Here is a 19,388-nt window from a genome sequence, read left to right as displayed (position 1 = left end):
TAGACAGCAGAATACATCAGTCACTAGAAAGGCAATTTGTAAATCAATGGAAATGTAACTGATGTGACACAGCAATCTGTATACGGGGTAAAAATGGGAGTTCATAACCCACTTGAATCAATCTGTGAAATATGGTATATTAATAACTATGTAATGTTTTGAACAACCAACAATAAAATTAAAAAAAAAATAAATAAACTTAATTTTATTGATTTGAGTCATGTATTTCTTTTGGTTAGTTTGTCTAAGAGTTTCTCAATCTTGTTTATCTTCTCAAATAACCAACTATTTGTTGCACTGATCCTTTGCATTACTTTTAATTTGTAATTTCATTGATTTTGCATCTGATCTTAATTATTTCCTGTCTTCTATTGATTTTCAAATTAGATTTTTCTCTATTTACAGCCTTGAGGTGTAACATTAAATTATCTATTTAAAAGTTTTCTATTTATTCTGGTGTTTTAGTGAGGTTTTTCACCTCTGTGACCAAAAGACAATTCAAGAATCATTTTAGAGAAGGAATTTTGTTTTGACACTCACAGTTTAATTAATCTCAGTACATAGACAGCAAAGTGCATTGATTTATGTTCAGGTGAGGCAGAACATCATAGTTGAAGGATGTGGAAGAGGAAAACTGCTCAGTACATGGTAACAAGGAAGTGAAACAAGAGAACTCTGCTTATCAGAGACAAAATATAAACACCAAAAATATCCCTAGTGACCTGCCTCCTCCAACCACAATTTACCTGCCTTCAGTTACACCAAGTTAATCTACATTATTGGATTAGTGTACTGATTAGATTTAAGTTTCATAATCCAAACATTTCTCTTCTGAAATTTTCTGAATTTTCTCACACATAAATTTTGGGGGCCCACCTCATCTCATATCTTCTCCATCAGGTTTTAAAATGAGTTTTTTTTCTTTTTTTTATCTTATCATTGATTTTTTTTCTTTCATTAAATTATAATATAATAATATGCAAGAAATTATCTCTATTAGTATTTGCTAAGATTTTTTTTGTGTTCCAAAAATAATCTCTTTCAGAAAATGTTCCAATTGCCACTGAGAAGAAAATGAATTAAGTTGTTCATAAATAAAACATTCTATAGAAGTTTCCTGGGGATTTTTGATTAATAGCATGTTTTTTAATTCAAAAGAGTCTTAGTTCCTGTGGACAAACTATTGTGGGGAGAGATGTATTAAAATTATCCAGTATTAGTGTATTTTTGTCTGATTGTTTATATTAAGTAGTGATTATTTTTTTAAAAGAGAGAGTGAGAGAGAGAGAGAGAGAGAGAGAGAGAGAGAGAGAGAGAGAGAGAATTTTTAATATTTATTTATTTATTTTTATTTTTAGTTCTTGGCGGACACAACATCTTTGTTGGTATGTGGTGCTGAGGATTGAACCCGGGCCGCACACATGCGAGGCGAGCACGCTACCACTTGAGCCACATCCCCAGCCCAAGTAGTGTTTATTTTATATATGTAGATACATTGACACTTTGGGCATAAATATTTACATTCATTACATTGTGTTGTTGAATGATTCCCTTAGAAATTATGATGTGATCTTCCTTCTCTCTTCTGATTAATTTTGGCTTGAAGTCTACTTTGTCTGATATGAGAACAGCTTCTACTATTTTTCAGTCTCCATGTGCATAGTACATATTTTCCCATCCTTTTGTTTTCAGTCTGTGGATGTCTTTGCCAAGTAAAAAGAGTCTCTTATAAATAATGTAAGGTTGGTTCTTGTATTATAATCCATTCTGCCAATCTATTTTTTAATTATATTTTGGACAATTTATATTCAGTGCTATTATATAGTGGTGACTTTTATTTAAAGCCATTTTGATTATTTTTAATGCTTACTTCAGATTTGATTCTTCTTTGAGTATTATTATAGTTATATTTATCCATACAGTGGTTTTGATATTTATTTTTTAATTTATTCTTCTTGAGATATTTCATTATGCTTATCATTCTGGATTAGTGGTTATAAATTCATTTTTGTTTCTATTTTTCTAGAAATGTTTTCATTTCATCTTAAATTCTGAAGAATAGTTTTGCTGGATATAGCAATCTTTCTTGGTATCTGTTTTCTTTCAGAGATTGGAATATATTATTTCAAGTCCTACTGGCTTTTAGGGTCTGGGCTAAAAATTAGCAGAAATTCTAATTGGCTTACATTTAAATGTGACCTGTTGCTTTTATCTTGTGGTTCTAGAAACCTTTATCCCAATTATATATATTAATTATTTTAATTACAGTATTTCTTGAAATAATCTTTTTTTGATCTTACTTATTTGAGGATTTAAATGTCAGTCATTTGAATTTCCATCTCATTCCTAAGGTTTGTAAAGTTTTCCAATATTATATCATTGAAAAAAATAGTGCCTTCCTTCAGTTTGTATATTGGTACTTTCTTTTATGGCAATAATTCTTATATTTGATCTTTTGATATTATCCCAGATTTCTTTTGTATTCTGTTTATGATTTCAATATCTTCTCTTTATTGCCATCATTATCTTCAGTATTATGTACATTTTCTTTGAAGCCTGAGAGCCTTCTATGTGGTCTCTTCTGTTGGTGGTATACTAAACTGAATTATTAATTTGATTTATTGTGTCATTCATTTTTATGATTTGTTTGATTCTTTTTCCAAGATATCTCTTTAAACAAGCTTTCATTTTCAGTATATTCTCTCTAAATTTATTTCTTAGATTTTTTTACCTCATTGAACATTATTTTCCCTACAAATTTTCTAAATTTTTTCTCCAACATTTTCTCCCCTGTTGTGTCAATGGGATTAGTTATTAAAGTATTGTGGTCTGTTTGGGGTTATTTGTTTCTTTGCTTTGTCATTATTTGTGTGTTTACCCATCTTCTGAGATGATTACCTGCTATACTTTTATGCAAGTGACTCTAGTAGGCTTCTTTCTCTTAAGTGCCCCAGATCTATGGTCATACAACCCTGAATGTGCCCAATCTCATCTTAAGTGCCCCAAGCTGGGCAAATGCCAGAAATTGGTACTCCCACTCAGTGTGCATTTACTGTTGTTCCCAGTATTAGCCCACTTTTAGAGAAGTTACTAAACCCTATTAAGTGCAATAACTTCAGAGCAAATCCATGTACCAATACACCTTAGGAAAAGCAAATTGTCAAAAATGATCTCCATAATTCTTCTCAGTTGTGTATAAAATTGTAGCAATGTTCTGGAGAAAGTCTCATGAGGCAGTGTTTGGTCTTGGCCTCCACTGCTGTCTCTGAGTAGATTAGTGCCAGGTACAAGCATACCCTCACTGCCTCTGCTCTCAGAGGGGTAGCCCCTTTGGGGCTCTGAGCCCCCTTCTCAGCTGAGCACACTACCAGTGGCTTGCCCAGAGTAAAATCTCAATTTGTCACTCCTAGCTTGTGCTTCTGCCACCTCTGTAGAAGGACACTTGAGGAAGTACTCAGTTTAGAGCTTTCCCACACTGCATGTTTTTCAGGAATACCTACAGCAAGGATGTGGCATCTTATCATATTCTGTTAACTCCTCTTATATGTAGCATATTCCTCTATCTGAAGTTTTAAATTCATCTTCTTTCCTTCATTCTGTGTTACAGGAAGTGAAAGCTTTTTTTTAAATTTCCTTATGACACAATTAGAAGTGTGAGTGAATAAAAGGGAAAAGGAAAGGATAAATGCGGAATTTTCATATCCTTCCTTTATCTTAGGGATTTTACCAAAAAGTCATGTTGAATACCACCTAAAGATAGTTGCTTCATATATATTTGTATACTTTGGTAATTGCTTATTATTGAGAGGCTTGATATAGTATTTGAGAGTATAAACTATTGTAATGTTAATAAAATCAAAGTGCAATGAAGTTATCAAAATAAGAGCTTTGCATTAGTAGTCAGTAATTTGTAGTGATCATATCTATTTGGTCATTCTTCCTTAAATTATAGAATTACCTATATAAGAAAACTGACCAATAGAGTGAATATAAAAAAATTATGGCAATAAATCCATCTCTGATATCACAAATTTATTTAAAAATTATACTATAATTATTATAATTTATAGCAACTAAGCTAACAGAAAACTATTTTATGTTAATATATATAAAGACTTTTTTGGAGGTCTGGAAATTGAACCCAGAGGTACTTAGCCAGTAAGCCATACCCCTAGCTTATTTCTTATTTTTAAATTTGAGACAGGGTTTCACTAATTTGCTTAGGGCCTCAAGATATTAAGGTTGGCTTTGAATTTGCAATCCTCCTGCCTCATCTTTCCAATACTATTAAGTTGAAAATGCTCTCCATATTGTTGTAGAGAATCTCTGTTGTCTTATTTGAATGATCTGACCATCAGTCTTTGACTTATACTGATTCAGTTTACAATCTTTTTAATTTAGAATGGTACAACACAATACCCATTCAATAGAAACAATATTTTGAAATTTTAGTTTTTACATTTTTCAGGGCTAGCAACATATAATATGATATTTTCTCACAATGTCAGACAGTAGAAGTGTGCTACAATTATCAGTCAGTTAGCTGATCAGAAGAATAAACAAACAATATTCTACACTGTACCATTATGGTAAGCTATAAATTTTGGTGGTTTAGATATTCTAAATGTCTACTCAGTTTCAGATATTTTTAATTTACAATGGATTTATTAGAATACAGCCAATTTTTAAGTCAAGCAATACAGGCATGTGGAAACTCAAAAGACCCAGCATAACCAAAATAATATTTTAAAAATGATTACAGTTTAAGGACTCACATGTCCTGAAATCAAAACATATTTATGGTTAGTTGATTGGCAAAGCAGTGCCCAAGTATATCAGTAATGAAAAAAAGTGAAGGGGGATGGGAATGGAAAAAAATAGAATGAATCAGACAAATTTCCTACAGAATTCATTAAAAAATGAAAAAAAAACACTAGTTTTCATCACTGATATACTTGGGTACTTTAATCCAATGAATGTCTATTGCCTGTCCCACCCCCCCTTATTGTGTGTTAGAATCCAAATATCAGAGAGACCATTCAGTCTCTGGTTTATGGGACTGGTTTATGATTTATTTTACTTAGCATGGTATCCTCCAATTTCAACCATTTATTGAATTTCATTCTTATTTAAGGCTGAGTAATATCTCATTGTGTATTTATATCATATTTTCTTTATCCATCCATCTGTTCAAGAGCAACTAGGTTGTTTTCATAGCTTAGCTATTGTAAATTGAGCAGCTATAAACATTGATGTGGCTACATCATTAAAGTATGCTGATTTTAAATACTTTATGTATGTACCAAGGAGTGGAATAACTGGGTCAAACGTTGGTTCCATTCAGAGTTTTCTGAGGAATCTCCATACTGCTTTCCAGAGTGGTTGCACTAATTTCCAGTCCCACCAGCAATGTATGAGTGTATCTTTTTCCCCACATCCTTGCCAGCATTTATTGTTAATTGTAGTCTTGCTAATTGCCATCCCGACTGGAGTAAAATGAAGTGTCTGTATGATTTTAATTTGTATTTCTCTAATAGTTAGAAGTGAATTTTTTTTATATACTTATTGACCATTTGTATTTCTTCTTCTGTGACATGCCTGTTCAATTCCTTTGCCCATTTGTTGATTGTGTTGTTTTTTTTGGTATGAAGTTTTTTGAGTTCTTTATATATCCTAGAGATTAACACTGTATATGAGTTGCAGATGACAAAGATTTTCTCCCATTTTCTAGTCTCTATTATCATTCTTAATTTTGGCCCCTTACTGTGAAGAAGCTTCTAAGTTTTATACTATCACACTTATGGATTCTTGATTTTATTTCTTGTGCTTTACTAGTCCTGTTGAGGAAGTTGTTCCTAAGTCAACATGATAACATGATGGAGAGTTGGGCTTACATTTTCTTTTAGCGGGCACACTGTCTCTGGTCTAATGCTTAGGTCCTTGATAAACTTTGGGTTGAATTTTTTGCAGGGTGAGAGGTGTTCAATTTCTTTCTGCTACATGTGGGTTTCCAGTTTTCCCAGAATTAGTATTGAAGTGCTATGTTTTATACAATGTAGGTTTATGGTGCCTTTGCGTAGTATGTGATAACTCTATTTATATAGGTTTGTTTCTGTGACTTTTCTCTGTTCCATTGGTCTTCATATTTGTATTGGTGCCACTACCAGGCTACTTTAGTTACTATAGCTCTGTTGTATAATATAAGGTCTGACACTGTGAAGTATCCTGCTTCACTTTTCTCGCTAAGGATTGCTTTGGCTATTCTGGGCCTCTTATATTTCCAAATGAATTTCATGGCTGCCTTTTCTATTTCTCTAAAAACTATCATTGAAATTTTAATAATAACTACAGTAAATCCGTATAGTGCTTTTTGTGGTATGGCCATTTTGACAATATTAAAATTCTGCCTACCCAAGAACTTGGGAGGTCTTACCATCTTCTAAAGTCTTCAATTTCTTTCTTTAGTGCTCTGTAATTTTCATTGTAGAGGTCTTTCACCTCTTTTGTTAGATTGATTCCCAAGCATTTTATTTTTGAGTCTACTATGAATTGAATAGTTTTCCTAATTTCTCTTGCAACTGATTCATCACTGGTGTACAGGAATGCAATTGATTTATAGGTGTTGATTTTATATCCTGCTAATTTGCTGAATTTGTTTATGAGTTCTAGAAGTTTTCTGTTGGAGTTTTTGGGTCTTCTAAATATAGAATCATCTCATCAAGAAGTAGGGATTGTTTGAGCTCTTTTTTTCCTATTTGTATCACTTAATTTCTTTTTTTTTCTAATTGCTCAGCCTAGGGTTTTATGGAATATGCCGAATGGAAGTTGTGAAAGATGGCATCCCTCTCCTGTTGAAACAGGATCTTGCTAAGTAATTAGGGCATCATTAGGTTGCTAGTGTTACTCTAGAACTTTCAATCCTTGTCTCAGCCTCCTAAATCACTGGGTTTACAGGTGTGTGCTTTGGCGCCCAGAAACCTGAAGTATTTCTTGACTGATATTTGATATGTTATCAGTTTTTGAGAAAGCTCAAGTACATTCTGATTAGTTTTGGCCCACCCTGTTTAGCTTAGATTGTAAATAACTTCCATCTGCTTTGATGTGTGAAGATTCTTCTGTCTTTTACTGCCCAAGAAATACTTCAATCCATAAATCCCTAAAAAATTGCTCTATGCACAACTCTTGATTTTGCCCCTTTATTTAGTCTCTAGTACTTTCACCTTTTTTTAGCTAGTTCTTGTACTGTTTTTCCCCTAAATGCACTACCATGTACCATATACAAAAATAGCACAAAGTATATCAAAGACCAAAATGTAATAATTATATATATATATATATATATATATATATATATATATATATATATATATATATACACTCTTAGAAAGAAACATACAGATAAATATTCATGGTTTTGTTTGACAACAATTTCTTAGATATGGTACCACAAGGATAAGCAAGTGAAAAGTAATAAATGAATTGGATTTCAAAAATTAAAAATTTTGTGCTTCAAAGAACACTATTGAAAAAGTCAAAAGGTATCCTAGAGAATGGGAGAAAATATTTTAAGCAAATATCTAACAAAAACTTACATCTAGAACATGTAAAGACCCTTACAACTAAATAAAAATAATATCCCATTTAAAAAATGAGCAAAACATGAATAAATATTTTTCCAAAGAAGTTATACAAATTGTCAATAACCACATATCAGTGCTCAATGTCATTAACCATATGGAGTTGTAAATTAAAACCACACTGAGATACCACTTCATATTCATTTGTACAATTGTAATTAAAAAGCTAGCTAATAAAATGTGTCATTAAAATGTGTAAAATTGGAGCAATCATAAATTCTTACTGAGAATATAAAATGATACAATCCCTTTTCAAAGTATATTGGCAGTTCTTTTGAAAGTTAAATAGCCTTACCATGTGATTCAGAATTTTTCATTTCTAGATATATATTCAAGAGAATCAATAGATATGTTTATATGAAACGGTAAACATATAATCATAGCTTCAATATAAATAATAGCAAAAATGCTCAAATAGTCCACATATCCACCAACTGATGGTTGAATCAATAAAATTTCTGTATGAGTCAGCTTTTTATTGATTATTCAAAACATTACAGAGCTAATGATATATCATCTTTCATACATTAGACTCAATTGGGTTTTGAACTCCCATTTTTACCCCAAATACAAATTGCAGAATCACTTCTGTTACATACTCACATTATTTCATAATGGCATATTAGTGACTGTTGTATTCTGCTACCTTTCCTATCCCCTACTATCCCCCCTCCCCTCCCCTCCCCTCCCATCTTCCCTCTCTACCTCCTCTGCTGTTGTTCAATTCTCTCCCCTTTTTCCCCCTCCCCCTTGCCCCTCATAACCTCTTATAATTTTGTGTATCATTGAAGGTCTCCTACAATTTCCATATGCTTTCCCTTCTCTCTCCCTTTCTCTCCCCCCATTCGTCTTTGTTTACTGTTAGTCTTTTCCTCATGCTCTTCATTCCTGTTCTGTTCTTAGTTGCTCTCTTTATATCAAAGAAGACATTTGGCATTTGTTTTTTAGGGCTTGGCTAGCTTCACTTAGCATAATCTGCTCTAATGCCATCCATTTCCCTGCAAATTCTAAGATTTTGTCATTTCTTAGTGCTGCATAATACTCCATTGTGTATAGATGCCACATTTTTTTTATCCATTCATCTATTGAAGGGCATCTAGGTTGGTTCCACAGTCTAGTTATTGTGAGTTGTGCCGCTATAATCATTGATCTGGCCGTATCCCTATAGTGCGCTCTTTTAAGGTCCTCAGGGAATAGTCCGAGAAGGGCGATAGCTGGGTCAAATGGTGGATCTATTCCCAGCTTTCCCAGGAATCTCCATACTGCTTTACAAATTGGCCTCACCATTTTGCAGCCCCACCAGCAGTGTACAAGTGTACCCTTTTCCCAACATCCCCGCCAACACTTATTGTTGTTTGACTACATAATGGCTGCCAATCTTACTGGAGTGAGATGGTATCTTAGGGTGGTTTTGATTTGCATTTCTCTGATTGCTAGAGATGGTGAGCATTTTTTCATGTACTTGCTGATTGATTGTATGTCCTCCTCTGAGAAGTGTCTGTTCAGGTCCTTGGCCCATTTGTTGATTGGGTTGTTTGTTATCTTATTGTTTAATTTTTTGAGTTCTTTGTACATTCTGGATATTAGGGCTCTATCTGAGGTGTGAGGGGTAAAAAATTTGTTCCCAGGATGTAGGCTCTCTATTTACCTCTTTTATTGTTTCTCTTGCTGAGAAAAAAACTTTTTAGTTTAAGTAAGTCCCATTTGTTTATTCTTGTTATTAACTCTTGGGCTATGGGCGTCCTATTAAGGAATTTGGAGCCCGACCCCACTATATGTAGATCGGAGCCAACTTTTTCTTCTATCAGACGCAACGTCTCTGATTTGATATCTAGCTCCTTGATCCATTTTGAGTTAACTTTTGTGGATGGTGAGAGAAAGGGATTCAATTTCATTTTGTTGCATATGGATTTCCAATTTTCCCAGCACCATTTGTTGAAGATGCTATCCTTCCTCCATTGCAAGTTTTTAGCCCCTTTATCAAAGATAAGATAGTTGTAACTTTGTGGATTAGTCTCTGTGTCCTCTATTCTGTACCATTGGTCCACCTGCCTGTTTTGGTACCAGTACCATGCTGTTTTTGTATATCCTCAAAGAAAATAAGACACTTGGGAATCAACCTAACAAAAGAGGTGAAAGATCTATACAATGAAAACTACAGAACCCTAAAGAGAGAGATAGAAGAAGATCTCAGAAGATGGAAAAATGTACCCTGTTCATGGATAGGCAGAACTAACATCATCAAAATGGCGATATTACCCAAAGTTCTCTACAGGTTTAATGTGATGCCAATCAAAATCCCAACGGCATTTCTTGTTGAAATAGATAAAGCAATCATGAAATTCATATGGAAAAACAAAAGACCCAGAATAGCAAAAGCAATTCTAAGCAGGAAGTGTGAATCTGGAGGTATATCGATACCAGAGTTCAAACTGTACTACAAAGCAATATGAGTCAGCTTTTTTGATGCTGTGACTTATAGACTTTAAGAACAATTTTACAATAGAAAAAGTTTACATGGGGGCTTAAAGTTTCAGAGGTCTCAGTCCTTAGAGAGCTGGTTCCATTCCTTGAGGCTCAAGGTGAGGCAAAGCACCATGGCATAAAAGTGCATCATAGGGAAGAGGCTCACATGATTATCAGAAAGCAGGAAGAAAGAGAGACTTCATTTGCCAGATACAAAATATATATCACAAAGCCATACTCCCAATGCCCACTTCCTCCAGCCACACACTCTTAGCCTTTAGTTACAACTCAGTTAATTCTATCAGGGTGTTAATTAACTTTTGGGTTAAGACTCTCATAACTCAATCATTTCTTTTCAGAATCTTCTTGTATTGTTTCAAACATGAGCTGTTGTGGGACACCTCACTTTCAAACCATACCAATGCAGTATGTCTAATATTATTACACTCTAATATTATTCAGCATTAAATATTACTGAAGCACTAATACATACTATGGCATTGTTAAACATTGAAAACAATGTTATGTGAAATAAAGCAAATTGAAAAGTTACATATTTTAAGATTTCACTGATACTAAATGCACAAATTAGGAAAACTCATGAGGACAATAATATAGATTAGTAATTGATTAGAACTGGGGATGATGGAGGAGTTGCAATGAACTAGTTTAAGCAAATTAAATTTATTTTAGGAGGGAGAAAAATGTCCTGAATTTCATTTTGTTGATAGTTGTACATTTCTGTGAGTATAAACAAAGTAAACAAACATGTTATGTACTTCAAATTATTTAATTGTATGATATGTGAATTATATCTCAGGAAAGGTGTTACAAAAATTTATAGGAAAAAGAAAGTAAATTAACAAAGAGGAAAAAGTCAAAGACTTGAGATATAAGTGAGATTTAAAAACCTAGTAAAATAGCATGAAAAAAAATATATGCAAATATGTTAGAGAGGCAATGAAAATTGATATGTTTCTAAAAAAATGAATAGTAAAATTACTAAAGAAATTTAAATGTTCAAGAAATACCTCCATCTCTCAATGTAGAACTACATATAAATTATCATACTTACTTAATGTATGTATGTATGAACTGTGTTGTAATGCTACTGAGCTACATTTCTACCCCTAAAATAATAATAATATAAAAGTTATTTACAATATCCATTCCAGAAAATAAATAATCTCACTTTATATAAGATTCTTTTGTGGAGAAAAAAATAAAAATTTAGAATGTTGCCCAATTAACTTCATTAAAGTAGCAATAATTTGATAAAAAATGATATAAGGATTCTATAACATACACATTCAAATTTAATTAAATATATCTTCAATCCCTATACACCATGTAAAAGTTCTTAGACAAAGCCTAACAATGATGGGAGCCATTGGTTATCTTAATGAAGAAGTGGCATGACAAGATATGTGCTGCAGAAAATTTGAATCAAGACATGTTTGATTAACATTCCGTCTCTGAGAGTGGCATCTTTGATATAAATTATATTGTCTTTCCTGCTTCATTAATCTAATTTTATATGTATTTTTATAATAATCTCGTATTCAAATTATTTCTAGTTCTCTGAAATATGCATGACATTTTAGTATACTAAGCACTTCAGTTTATTCTTTGAAAATTGCTAAAACTTTTTAAGATTGATTTCTAAAATTGCTTTTGACTTCTCAAACATGAGCTCAAATTAGTTTGTTATAAATTTTCATAATATTTAGGTTTATTTGATACTTTTAATTGGTTTATGTTTATATGACTTTACCATAGAAAATTATAAGATTATCTCAATCTAAATATCAATTGCTGTCAGAATGCTTTTCTTAATGAAACCAGACACATTTAGTAGTGCCATGATTCTATTAAGTTGTAGTGATAAAAATTATTGGATATATTTTGTGAAAAGTGAAGGCAAGCTCAAAGAGCATTCTGTTTGAAAATATTGTATAGAGGAGAACTGCCATGGTAACAGTATGTCATAAAGTCTGTAAGCAAGGTACCTATATACATTGACTTGATTGTTTTGGAAGGAACAAAAATATTTAATGAGACACCTGGGCCCGGAAACTATTGGCACCACTTTAAAAGAATGGTATATTTCTTCAATGTAGAAAAATCATTTACTTTGTAATTAAGCTATAAATCTAGTCAAGTTTTTAATACTGATGAGCAAAAAATAGTCATCAAATAACTGAGGGTGAGGGCTGAGGTTATTGCTCAGTGGTAGAGCGCTTGCCTTGCACATGCAAGGCCCTGGGTTCAAACCTCAGCATACCACATAAAAATAAATAAATGAAATAAAGGTATTGTTTCCAACTACAACTAAAAAATCAATATTAAAAAATTTTTTAAAATAACTGGGTGTGTGGTGGTACATGCCTCTAGTTCTAGCTAATTGGGTGGCTGAGGCACTAGGAACACAAGAACAGGAGTTCAAAACTAGTCTGGACAGTACAGTGAGGCTGCATATAAAAATCATAAATATTCTTGAAGCTTAAATATATGGGAAGACATGTCATATAAGTCTATGTCCCAAACCTAGAGGATACTCCTATCACATATTTATATTCCTCAACATCATCCTGGAGACTTCATAATTTGTCTACTGGAAGTATAAATGCAGTCATATAATTTTAACTTAACCTGAGCATGAAATATGAGAGTATCCTTCAGGATACTATAGAATATTAGCATATATAGAGCTCCTTCATGTTTTTTATAAATCATTAATATCTATGATGGTCACAATAAATTATTTAATATGTTCAATTTTACTTGGGCAATGCACTGGTGTGAATGCCTTCCCTGTTTTCTCTTCTGTATCAATCCCTTTCAGTTTTAGACATTGCAAATATGTTCTCCCAATGTTTCGTTTGTTAATTTTATCCAAATTTTATCAAATCAAAATTCTTACTGCCTATATAATCATATTTTTATGTTTTCCTTATATCTATCATGTATTATATCTTTATTATTTTGGTGAAAATAATATTTCCTATCCCTTGGTTACAAAGATACTGTTCTAATTCAAGTAATTATATAGCATCACCATTAATACTTAGTATATAAATGGAAATATAATTTAATTTTGCACATGAGATGGTAATATGCTTAAATTTTCATTCACATGAGGAATAAATTTTCTCAACACTATTTATTATCTAGCCCAGCATTTCCTTATTTCACTGTGCTACTAAATTTATAATGAAGTTTATATATATATATATACACACACACACACACACACACACACACACACACACACACACACACACATATGCTTCTGAGGACTCTATTTTGTTAAATTGTCCTATATTTTCCATTTAAAGTTAACTTACACATAATAATTATATACAATAATGGGTTACAGTGTGATGTTTTAATATATGTACACAACATGTAATGATTAGAATAATTGGCATATATATCACATTGAACACTTAACATTTCTCTGTGTTTTGAAGCATCCACATTCCTCTCATCTTTTGTTAAATATACACTTAAATGTTATCAACCATAATTATCTCAATGTGCTGTAGAACATTAGTAATTACACCCTCTATGCAAGTACAAACCTTTCCTTGTTAACCATATTTATCAATTTCTTTTACTTTTTTCAATATTAGTTTAACCATTCATTCATTTTTATCTTTATATGTACATTTTATCCTTACATGTACATTTTAGAATATGTTTATAATGTCTTCAAAACTTTCAAATGAAAATTTGAGATCACATTTACAACATGTAGTAATTTTTAAATAAATCATTTATTTTTATTCACAAATTAAAATATATGTATTTTAATTTGTATACAACATGGTGTTTTGAAAAGTGTGTACATTGTATAATGATTTAATCAAGATAATCAACCTTTGCATTACTTTACATGTATACCTTTTTTTTTTTTTTTTGTAGTGAGGGCATTCAAAAATCTACTCTCCTAGCAATTTTCAAATATGTGATACACTTTTATTAACAATAATTACCATGTTATAAATAAATATCTTGAACTTTTTCCTGTAAAATTGAAATTTTGTATCCTGGATCAACATCTCACAAGTCACTCACACTAGCCTCTCATAATCACTATTTTATTCTCTGCCTCTGTAAGTTTGGTATTTTTTTAAGATTGTACACATGAATGAGATCATGTAGTATTTCACTTTCTGAGCTGCCTTTATTCTTCATAACATAATGTTCTCCAGTTTCACCCATGTTGTCATAAATGACAGTATTTCATTTTATCTCTGTTTGAATAATATTACAAAGTGTAACATTTTCTTTATCCATTCCTCCTTTGATGTATACTTATGTTGTTTTTTTGTCTTTGAATTTTTAAATAATGCTTCACTTAAGCTAGAAATATAGATTTTATTTCATTTGGCTATAAAACCAGTGGTGGGATTGCTGGGTTTTTTTATATGACATCAAAATAACATGCAACAAAAGAAAAAATGACAAATTAGTTTACTTCAAACTAAAGAACTTTTATAAAGGAAAAGAAGCAGAGTGAAGAAACTACCTATGAAGTGGGAGAAACTATTTTTAAATCATACATCTGATAAAATAATATCAAAAAATATAAAAAGAGTTCAAGCAACTCAATAATTAGAAAATTAATAGCACACTGAAAAATGGGCCAAGAACCTGGACAGACATTTTTCAAAAGAAGACATACAAATGACTAAGATATATGGAAGAAGGATCAACATCACTAATCATCAGAGAAACACAAATTAAAATCTCAATGAGATAACATCTCACACCAGTTAACCTTGCTATCTTCCTAAGGTCAAGTGTTAGGATGGAAAAGGAAAAAAAAATGAATGCTTGCACACTGCTGGTAGGATTGTAAATTAATATATCCATTATTTAAAAAGGAATGGATTTTAAAAAATATTACAATAGAACCATTATATGAGCTGACAAATGGTTTCTTTATAGCATTAAATCACCCCATCTTAGACCATTGGAAGCTTTATCTAATTCTGTGTATGTGTGTGTGTGTGTGTGTGTCTGTGTGTAATTTTTAGATTCTTCATAGTTGTTTCCACCATTGAGAATAACATCCTCTGTTTTTCTAGTTTGCTGTTTCTGGGAAGTGAGATACTTTTGATTTTTTTTTTTTTTTTTGTACTGGGGATTGAACCCAAGGGAGCTTAACTGCTGAGTCACATCCCCAGCCTTTTTCATTTTTTACTTAGAGACAGGGTCTCTCTGAGTTGTTTAGGGACTCTCTAAATTGCTGAAGCTGACTTTGATCTCATAATCTTCCTGCCTCAGCCTCCCAAGCTTCTGGTACTACAAGTGTGCACCACTGCACCCAGCTGCTCTTGATATTTTTAAGTTCCTTTTCTAAGTACAAATCTTTTTGAAAGATCTTATTTTTAATTATTTATCTACTAGTTTTGTTTTAGTCTAAGTAGATGATTATATCTACAAGTAATAACAGTATTATTCCCTCCATTTAATTTTTTAACTTTTAATATTTTATCTTTATTACTACCTTTTCAATGCTAGTACTACTGATATAGTGAGACACACCTGAAAATAAAAAAGTCTTAAGAATGAATTATAGTATACGAAAGCAAATGCTTTTATAATATGGGAATAAGTTAAAAATAAATAGGAATTGAATAATCATTAATGATGGCACTTTGTGTAGGTTCATTTGGTGGTATACTAGTTAATTAAGTAATGTTGAATTAAATAAAATACACCACATATTTTCAATAGTCAGATGAAATTCTGGAATAAAAAGCCTATAGATAATTTGGGCTGTTTTCCAAGCAATGTGTTTCCTTAAGAGAGAAAGTAAAATACTTCATCTTTGAAATATTATTGTGTACTTTATAAAGTATTTACAAATAACAATAAACATGTTAGAATATTAACTGATCATTTCACCAATTGGCAAGTTGAGCAGCATTATCTTTGTCTCCACACATTCAAATATAAATTAACTGGCACTTCTTGTAATAATATCACAATGGAAGGTTTATATAAATTAATGGAGCTTAGCCAAGGACTCTTTACCACTGAAATTCATCCCATGCTAAATCAAGAGAATTTAGACAAATTCCAGTAAGATATGTATGTGTCTGAATCATTAGTATAAAAATTTTGAGAAGAAACAAAGCATTTGAAAAGGTGAATGTGAAGAGAAATGATCAAAATGCCAAATGATACATAAAAATATATTATTTTTCTTTCTTGCCATAAACTTTCTTTTCCATTTATATAAATAAATCTCAATTCATGGTTTTGTCACCTTCATTGTGCAACCACAAAGCTCAGGAGTCTTCTGTGATCATTTCATTGTCCTCATCATTTCACTACATATAATCTATCAGCAGGATACATCAACTTTACCTCAAAACCCCATCCCAAATCCATTTTTTTCATCTCCATTGATTTAAGCAATTATTGTCTCTACCCAGAGTCCAGCAATATTAAAACTGTTCTCATGTTTCTACTTTTAATATTAACATCCTATATTCCACACAACAGTCAGAGTTTTTAATAATATGATAATACTATAAACCAGGTCATAACAATCTTCTCTTTAGAAATATCTAATAACTTTTACTACACACAAAATAACTTACTATGGTGTACAGAGCCAATTTTGTATGATTCTTCCTTCCCTGATCTCATCTTCTACTATTCTCTTTGCCTATTTCAGTCACACAGGTTTTGAAATCTTATCATAGGCCAAGCTAGTCTCACTTTGTCATTGTAAGTCAATTTTTCTTGACACATTCTCATATGCCCATATACAGGCATTAATAGTTTCAACAAATTTCAGGTTTCCCCACAAGTATCAATGATCCAAATTGTCTTTATAATTCACATGTAAGTGCTTATAGTTATTTGCATTGACATCATTCAGATTTAATCTTTACACTATTTAAAACTGGCACAAATTATTTTTCTTTTATTTTTTTCTGTTGTCACCCCTTATCTGCAAAGAGAACACTGTAAAACTTGTATTCCTAGTTGTATTCCCAATCTATGCAGATGTTTTCCTGGTAGATAATTTGTACTAATTTTAAGTGCCTAGTGTCAAAAGTTTTATCAATATGTGTTGCGTGAATGATTACAGAAAATGAAATAACAAGGAAGAAATGCATGTGTTAGCAATGAAATGGGAAGAAGAAGGTGATGTGTAATTGCACTTAAAGGTGAGGTTGAAGTTCAAGTATAGATGTTCAATTTTGTCAAGTAACACAAAGAGATTGAAAGGGATCTGTGTAAGTGTCATTGGATTTGACCGGAAGGAGGTCATTGGAGAGCTTAGAGAAAGCAATTAATTTGAAATGGTAAGGGAAAATCAGATTTCTAGAGAGATAATGAGGACATGAGTAGTGAGGAAATATAGAGTATAGGCAGAGATCATTTATTCACAATTTAGCTGTCAAAGAAATTAAAGATAATGGACATTATTTGAAGAGAATAGAATTAAGGACAGCTAGTCACTCACCCTAAGCAAACTTTAAGAGAACTAGAAAGTTGTCAAACATAAAGCCTCATCTAACAATAATGAAATTGAGTTATCCCACATCATTATTAGATTAGTTGATGAGTCACTATTAGAGAAAGTGATGACAATTGACATTGAAAAAATTTCCTGTCTTTTGGCAAAATGACCAACTGTTAGGCAGTAGCAGAGCATTAAGCTATGTGAGCTATTTTTTTTATTTACTATTTGAAACAACTTGTCAATGACTCCTAATACTCTATAGAAACTAAGTGCTCAAAAAATATACCCATATATTAAGACAAACCTGTGATGATGAAAAATATAATGAGTATTTAATTGGATAAAGATATAATCATATTTTCTTCTATAGACTCAGTATCTCCCTTGTTAGCTTAAGGTGTTGAATACTATGATACTATAGAAGGATATCATTGATATTTACAACTCTGTGAATACGATTTTTTTATAAAGTCGAACTTGTTAAAAAATTTTCAAAGCCATAAATCTTAATCTCCGAATGCTTCTTTCACAAAAACATAATCTCATCATCTTCTTGGAAGTAGGAACTCACATCTCTTGCAAAAATTCCCTTTTGAAAAACATGATAAAAAAACACGTCATATAAATAATTGTATTTTTATTTACTTTTTCTAGGACACTACAGTGAGGATCTTTGGAGGATAGCTGATGCAAAGAAAACATTCAACATTTCACATTAATAAAATGTGTATACCAGTCACTAGTAATAAAAAGTTTAAAGTTGATCAAATCAATTTAAATACTTTGTAAATTGTGTTGAAGAATATTGGTTATGGCTAAGTGAACAATATAGGTCAGAAATGCAAAAATAAGATATTAGAAATTATTTGAAAATAAATTATATAGGCATAATTTTTGCCTAAACAAAATCTGATTTACATAGCCAGATAAATTTGATATATTTTCACTTAGATGGCTGTATATATAATATCTACCTATAAAATTAATTGTAGAAGAACTAATAGTAGAAATACTATGCTATATTGAAAAAATATGCATTTAGTAATGCATGACAAAATTTGCATCCACAAGGAAGGTCTTGACAAGATTAAGAATCCTGAATAATAAAGTTTCAAATTGTTGAGATTCTACATTTAATTTTAAACAATAATCATGTTACATGGAACTTATTTGCTCATACAACACTTATGATGTAGTCCTCGTAGTCCTTCCCTTCTATAGATTTATTAGTTACTAAAGTTATAGTGATATAGGATTGGATAATAATAATAAAATATGAAAATATAATGCCAGATATGTACAACATATTGCAGAAGCATGAAAAATAACTACTAAAACTGCTGGTGTGAGAGAAGGATGAGGAATAAGTTTCTGAGTATGTCAGAAAAGTCTGTTTGTGAGAGATTATTTGGGGGCTAGAATACATTAGGTAGGAAGATATCCAGTTTCCAGGGTGTGAGATTGAATAGAGAAGAATATTTCAAGCAGAAGAGACCGTATGAAGAAACTTAAATACCAAAAAGCACCTCAGTGTAAGTAGTCTGTGATGATATTTTGGTATTGCTGAGGAATAAAATATTTGACAGTGATGGAGAAATATGCAGATATCAAAGTGAGCAGAGGTATAGTTTTTATGTGAAGACCTGAAGTATCATTAAAGATGTGTTTTATAAGAAGAAAACTGTCAAGTATTTAGAAAGATACAAATAATGTGTAGTATTTATTTAAAACATACTCTGTATCAGCACTTGAACTAAAACTTCATATACATTTTGTTATTGAACACTGAT

The sequence above is a fragment of the Spermophilus citellus genome (genome assembly GCF_964194105.1).
Source record: "Spermophilus citellus genome assembly, chromosome: X".
NCBI classification, from domain to species: Eukaryota; Metazoa; Chordata; class Mammalia; order Rodentia; family Sciuridae; genus Spermophilus; species Spermophilus citellus.
Note: the sequence above shows the minus strand (reverse complement) of the source record.